Here is a 6,584-nt window from a genome sequence, read left to right as displayed (position 1 = left end):
TCTTATGGTTTGAGTCTTGACAAGTTTATAGAAGCTTTTTTAGAGCGTTTCCAAGTTTTTGAAGATGCAAATGCAGTATGGAATGAGCTCAATGCTCTTAAGCAAGGTTCTTGTCAAGGTGTTGATGCCTATGTACACGGTTTTACAGATTTATGGACTCGTTGGTGTGTTGCTCTTAAGGATGAGACCCCCCCTTGTTCATTGAAGAAAAGTTCTTTTGTTGATGGTTTGTTACCTTGGTGAGTTGAAGAGGCCCGAGTATTTTGAAGATGCGGTATGCATTGCAAAGCACAAGGAATGGAAGTTTAAGTGTCTTGAGGAACATGGTATCAGTACAGGTATGCATGTGCAAGATGGATTTGACATGGAAGATGAAGTTAAGCCTAAGCAGGTGAAAAGTAGCCTATCCTATGATGTTTCTCGTTTCTTCCCAAGGTCTATTGTGAAGCATAAAGAGGTCTTGCAGGTTGACACGTTTATGGAAGAGCCTAAAGAGGTGAGTAATGCTTTGGATACAGGATTGAAAAGTCTTGAAGAGGATGCATTGGCTACTTGTGTACCTTGTGATTCTGGGTGTGAGTGTGAGGTTGATGTTATTGATGATGAGCACGTATCTTTGGATACTAGGTCCTTGGAAATTAGGGAAGAGGGCAAGGTTGAGAGCCATTTTTTGGATTTGTTGGATGTGGAGCCTGTTTTGAAGCCATATGTTGATGGATGTGCAGTGATTGAATCGATTTGTGAGCATGATTGTGGTTTAGAGCAGAGATCTGTATTCTTGGAGACTGATGAACCCATGCTAGAAGCTATGGATAGTGGTGATAGCCATGATTATCATGTGGATGAAGTTATGTGTGATGATGAGTATGCTTATGATGATGAGAAGGGGTTTGGCATATATGAGTCCAATCTCAGCTATGTGGATGCCTATGCTAGGGATATGTGTATTGTGGGGATACTTTTGTGTTTTGGATATCAACAAATTTACCTTCACACAATGCTTTTAGCTACTTGGGTGCATGATTTGCAGGTTGTTGCTATGACTGGTGAAGCTAAGATGCCAAGTGATGAGTCACTTGAGTTGTCTCTATCGGTTGGGTTGAATGTGGCATGAAATATTTATGCTTTTGGAACTCCAGACAGGGCGGATGTGTTAGTTGAATATGCCTATGGTGCATTTTGGTTGATTGTTGACAAATGTAGGTGTGGTGTTATGATTCTTCTTGTGAATCAGGCGATATGCCTTTGGCCTTTTGATCCAGGTGGAATGAATATCTCTTTTTGCTGCTGTTGAGCATGAATGCTCTAGCAGGATAGGGGGTGGGCAAATAATGTCAGGAGTTTTTGGAGCAAATATTTGCGCATATGTACATACCCATGCATGGTGCATTGAATAAATGATTGCCCATTTTCCAGAGCCAGGTGGTTACGTGGGGCCCACATGTGTACAGGTAGGACAGGGTGTACATAGTGCATCAATTTTCATCGTTACTAGTATCAGTGTGTTTTTTCTACAATAAGGAGGAGTTGGTAGTGCGTAAAACTTCTCGAGGAATCTATCCGCGGGCCCACGACATGAGGTAAGCAGGTGCGTCAGATGGCATCTAGTGGCGTCAGGAGGCCGAACGGGGTCAATACTTACACGTGGATGAGTACAGACACAACGTGGATGTTTTCTTGTGATAATTATGCAGAAAGGTCATAATGAGGACCATAATTTGGGGCCACTTCACGTGGTGGCGGGATGCATTATTGGAAAAATTTGAGTGCGAGGTGTGCGCATGGATGCAGCAGGGTGACAACTATGCACTGTGAGGTCAGTTTTTGGCCTGTTCGGGGTCCGTTTGAGGTCATCCAAAAGGCCAAGGGTGCCCAACTAAAACATCTAAATGTGGGAACTGAAAAAATAGAGAGAAGACCAGAAAAAACGTGGAGAAGAGAGGAGGAACAGCCGCAGGTGTGTTTTTGGGGTTTTTGGAGCCTGTTTTGGCCGTAAACTGCTTATCCGAGGTCTGATTTGAGCACTTTGACATTGTAGACTGGGGTTTTGGGCCGTTCCGGATGCGATGGCGCTGTTCATTTTGCCAAATTCCTCACTCTTTTCTTGCTGTTTTCTGTGTAAGTTTCTCCTATGAGCGAAGTTTCTGCTCTAGTTTCTTCTCTAGTTTGTGATTGTATCTGGCTTATTTTACCCATATTGTGTGAGCTATTTTCCCCATTGGTGTTGGCCCAAGCTCAATTGTATCTAAACATCAGAAATTCTCCTCTTTTGAGCTGAGTTTTTTGGGTGTGTGTGTGTGTGTGTCTGTGTGGAGTGGGCAAGTGGATAGTCTCTCTCCTCTCACTCCAGAGGTGTGTTCCCTGTCTCGGCCAGGTGTGTTGTCTAAGCCGAGTGGTGCCCCATAGTGTGTGTGTGTGTGTGTGTGTGTGTGTGTGTGTGTGTGTGTGTGTGTGTGTGTGTGTGTGTGTGTGTGTGTGTGTGTGTGTGTGTGTGTGTGTGTGTGTGTGTGTGTGTATCTTCCCAAGAGTGTGTGTCGGGTCATTATAGAGGCGCTGTGTGTGTTTTCATCCCGCTCACACCGGCTAGTGGAACTTAAAGAAATTGCTACTGACATTGTAGACCTGCACCCGACCGCCCTCTAATGACTGGGGCGTGGTAATGACAAAGCTAGCCTGGTTGCGAGCACAATCCATGGCTTCAGAGGAAGAAATGACGACTCTCAAAGCCACTAAAGAACAGATCAAAAAGGAAGTGGATTCTCTGCAGGCACAAAGCCAAATGCAAAAAGAGAGAGAAGATGACCTGCAGGCCAGCTTGGCAACGGCTCTACAAAACTGCCAAGCAATGGAAGAAGCAAATGAGGCAGCAGCAAAAATAATACAAGCAACTGAAGAAGAGTGTCTGCAGCTCAGCAAGTCATTGCGAGATGCCGAAAGAGAAAGGGAGAATCTGACACTACAGCTGGCCGAAGAATCAAAAGAAGTAGAGGCCATGAGAAATGCCAAGGAAAACGCAGAGATAGAACAAGAAGCAAGCCTGGATGAAGTCCTTGAGCTCAAGGACCAATTGAAAGTCAAAGATCAAACCATCGAGAGGCTGTGAGCATCACCTGCTAGAGTCCGAGCTACAAGCTCGACTCAAATCATTTCCGAGAGTCAACTATATGAAGAGCAAATGCAGGAACTTCAGAAGGAGCTGACTCTCGAGAAAAAGCAGAGGTTAATGATGGCTGAAGGTAATATCGTAATGCAAACAAGAATGGAGGACAGCCAGAAAGCCCTACAAGAAGAAGTGGAAATGATTTGAGTCGGACACACCCCACGGCATCTAACTACTTGGAGGACTATTATTTTTGTAATTATTCATTCATTGAGGAAAACCCGATTTTTCACCTTGTAAATATTGGGACTTACAGAAGTTTCCAGATTGTATCCCAGTTTTGATAGTTAGATTGAGTAGATGGTTGATTTTGGAACTTTAGGGTTTGAGACATTGTAAGGTATATATACCACTTTTTGACCTTAATGAGGGACCTTTTGTCATTTTAAAACAAGTTTGAAGTCTGTGAGTGAGCGTACTGTGTACGAGAGAGAGAGAGTGTGAGCTTCATCTTGACGCTACGTGTGCTACGGTGGTCGGAATCGAGTGCGGAGAAGTACAGCGTGTCGCCCCCGACTAAAGCTACGCGCCGATACCAACATTGCACGTGTACGGTCTGGCTTTGCGAGCTCCTTCTACGAGCTTCATTGGTTGTTTGGGTGAGCATACGTTGTCCGATTTTTCATTGTAGCATATCCACGCGTTCACATTGAGTAGAACTACACATTACGCACTTTAGATTTTGGAAACAAAGACCTGCGGATTTCGGCCGGACATCCTATGTGTTTCTGCACCGGGTGATTTGGGTCGTGATTTTGGTATATAGACCTTAGGGAGAGCGTCCTATTGGTATTAGTAGGGTCTCCTTCAAGTTCTATGGTGTTTCAAGATTGTTTGATGGGTGTTCGGCTCTAGAAAGCGTTGTAGGAAGTTTCCTCTTTTGCACTCTTGAAGGTTGTGACTTAGACAATTGGTAGAGACCTCTGTAGGAATTTGTTAGGAGTCGGTCGAGTGTAGGTTGACACCTTATGCTTGCTTCCACGCACCTGCGGGTCGAGCTTCGTCCTTAGCTGACATTACATGTTAGGTGAGTTCTCGTTGTGCTGACGTCCGTCGCGGCGTATCCGTCCAACACAAGAGATTATAGAGTAGAGAGAGAGAGAGAGAGAGAGAGAGAGAGAGAGAGAGAGAGAGAGAGAGAGCACGATTTACGTGGTTCAGCCTTTGTGGGCTACATCCACGGGAAACAATCCACTCAATGGCTTTAGTACTTCAAACTAGAAGTAGCTTACAAAGGGAGATCTCACCACCTCACACACACCTTATTGCATCAACCTTACAATGCATTTTGTGTGTAGAAGAGTTCTCCTTTAATAGGCCAAAAGGGTTTCCCTCTCTCATTAGAGGTAGCCGTGTGTAGCCGCCCCTGTCGCCCCTATGTAGACAAGTCCAAGTTGGACTCTCCAATGCGCCCATGTGTGGCTGCCCTTGAGAAGACAAGTCTGCCCAGAAATCGGCCACCGGTCATTGAATTCGGCCATCAGCCAAAGACTTGCACTCACCACCCACCACCGGCCATTGACTTCTGCCAACCAACCATTGACTTCCGTGTCCACCGGCCAATCGGCCAACCGATCGGCTGTTTTTTTATCACTTTTGGATCGTCATCCAACCATAATATTTTGACAAAAGAGAGAGTATTCCAGTGGACCGGAATTCTTTGTTGTTTGGGGAGTGATTTTTCTTATGCACGATGGATTCTCCTCATAGTGGGGGCCTTACAAATGTGCATTTTTAAGACTAAAAGTTACAAGGGGTGAATCAAGCTACATACTTAACACTTCTGACCGACAACTTGCCTTGCTTGATTTTGTCCAGTTCACACAGTATATCGTCATCACCCCTATTATATGAATACTCCAAGAAAAAATATTTACTCATCTATTGTAGGATCTAAGATGGCAGGCTAGATAATATTGGTAGTACCATCTACTAGCTGCCTCCTTCAGTGTTTGAGGAAAATATTCCCCCCATTCGTTTCATCTATGTCCTTGATTGAAGATATTGTTTGAGGGCTTGGATGTGTACATTTGGGTCATTTTTCTTACCTCCATTAAAAACTGGAAATGAGATTTTTAGGTCAATAGAACCGTTCGTGGTGACTAGATTTGGTTTTGTGAACTGGCTTTTTGTCTTCGTATTGTCTCTTTACGCAATCATCTATATTAGTTTCTTAGTCATCGTGTCCTCTTCATGTTGCTTTTCTAATCTATGTCTTGTTGATCATTACTTTGCTTACTGCCCTCAGTTTTCTAAGTGGGTTTTTAGCTTTGTTGAGATCCATGAGATCAGTTCTTCTTTTTTATCTCTCTGCACGTCTATGCATGGAATTGGTCAAATGCTGAGAATCCCTTGATTCATCACCTAAACCTAGTCCTGGAGGAATATCTATCTCATTCCCAATTTCTTTCTTGATATTAGAGCCTCGCTTTTACTCTTCTTGAATGGTGTTGATGCAGTCTTGATCATCCATGAATCTGGTAGCTGGCCTTCTACCCTGTGCAAGTTGTCTAGGAAGCATGATGGATCTCTAATAGCTCTAACACCGACTAGGAGATAGTTTGTCTATTAGGAACAATTCACCTCAAACCATTGTGATCACCAAATTTGAATGAGTTGAATACTTATGACAGCTATTCCAGGTTGGTTGTTTGGTTAGAGTTAGTTCAAATCAAACAACATTGCAATGAAATGCGAACACTGGAATTGAAATATATACTGAATTGAAAATGGAGACCGGAGTCTGGAACTAGAATTTATTGAGATTAATGTAATCAAGTACAACAATGTGATCCTAGTCCAAGCTTGATGAGAGTTACAAGAGCATAAGAGCTCCAAGATACAAATCACTGATAGTGAAGAGTCCTAGTGATCAAATATAGCTCGTTGTTGTGCCGTGGCACGTACATACCATGAAATAAAAACATTCACCTCACTCTTGACACTTCTCAATGTATGCAAATAAAATCAATCATGTACATATTGTGATATATGTTGAAGCATCTACTGCGGTCATTATCATGTACATACCTATCCGGGGAGTACGTACTGCGGTCATTATCATGTACATACCTATCCGGGGAGTCGTGGCCCTCGATGTGGCACATTTGCATACTTTCCCACTTGATAAGATGCTTAATTTGGTTTGACAATGTACATAGTCCAAGTGTTTCATGGTGGCACACTCATCTCACCTATAAAGACTGATGCGGGCAAAAACTGCCAAAAATAGCAGCTAACAAGCGCCGTTGCAAAATTGCATGGAAAGTGATCTAAAATGGTATATTAAAAAAAAAAAAATCTTTTTATGCTTATGTGAGTGATCCCACAAATTTAGAGAATTTTTTTACTCCGTTTGGGATTTTTCGCATCAAAATGGCATTTTTTGGGTCAAAAATGAGCTGAAAATGACCTAGTTTTGATC

The sequence above is a fragment of the Adiantum capillus-veneris genome, chromosome 8 (genome assembly GCF_014529385.1).
Source record: "Adiantum capillus-veneris isolate H3 chromosome 8, ASM1452938v2, whole genome shotgun sequence".
In the NCBI taxonomy this organism is placed as follows: domain Eukaryota; kingdom Viridiplantae; phylum Streptophyta; class Polypodiopsida; order Polypodiales; family Pteridaceae; genus Adiantum; species Adiantum capillus-veneris.
The sequence above is the reverse complement of the archived record's forward strand: the minus strand, read 5'-3'. Positions refer to the sequence as shown.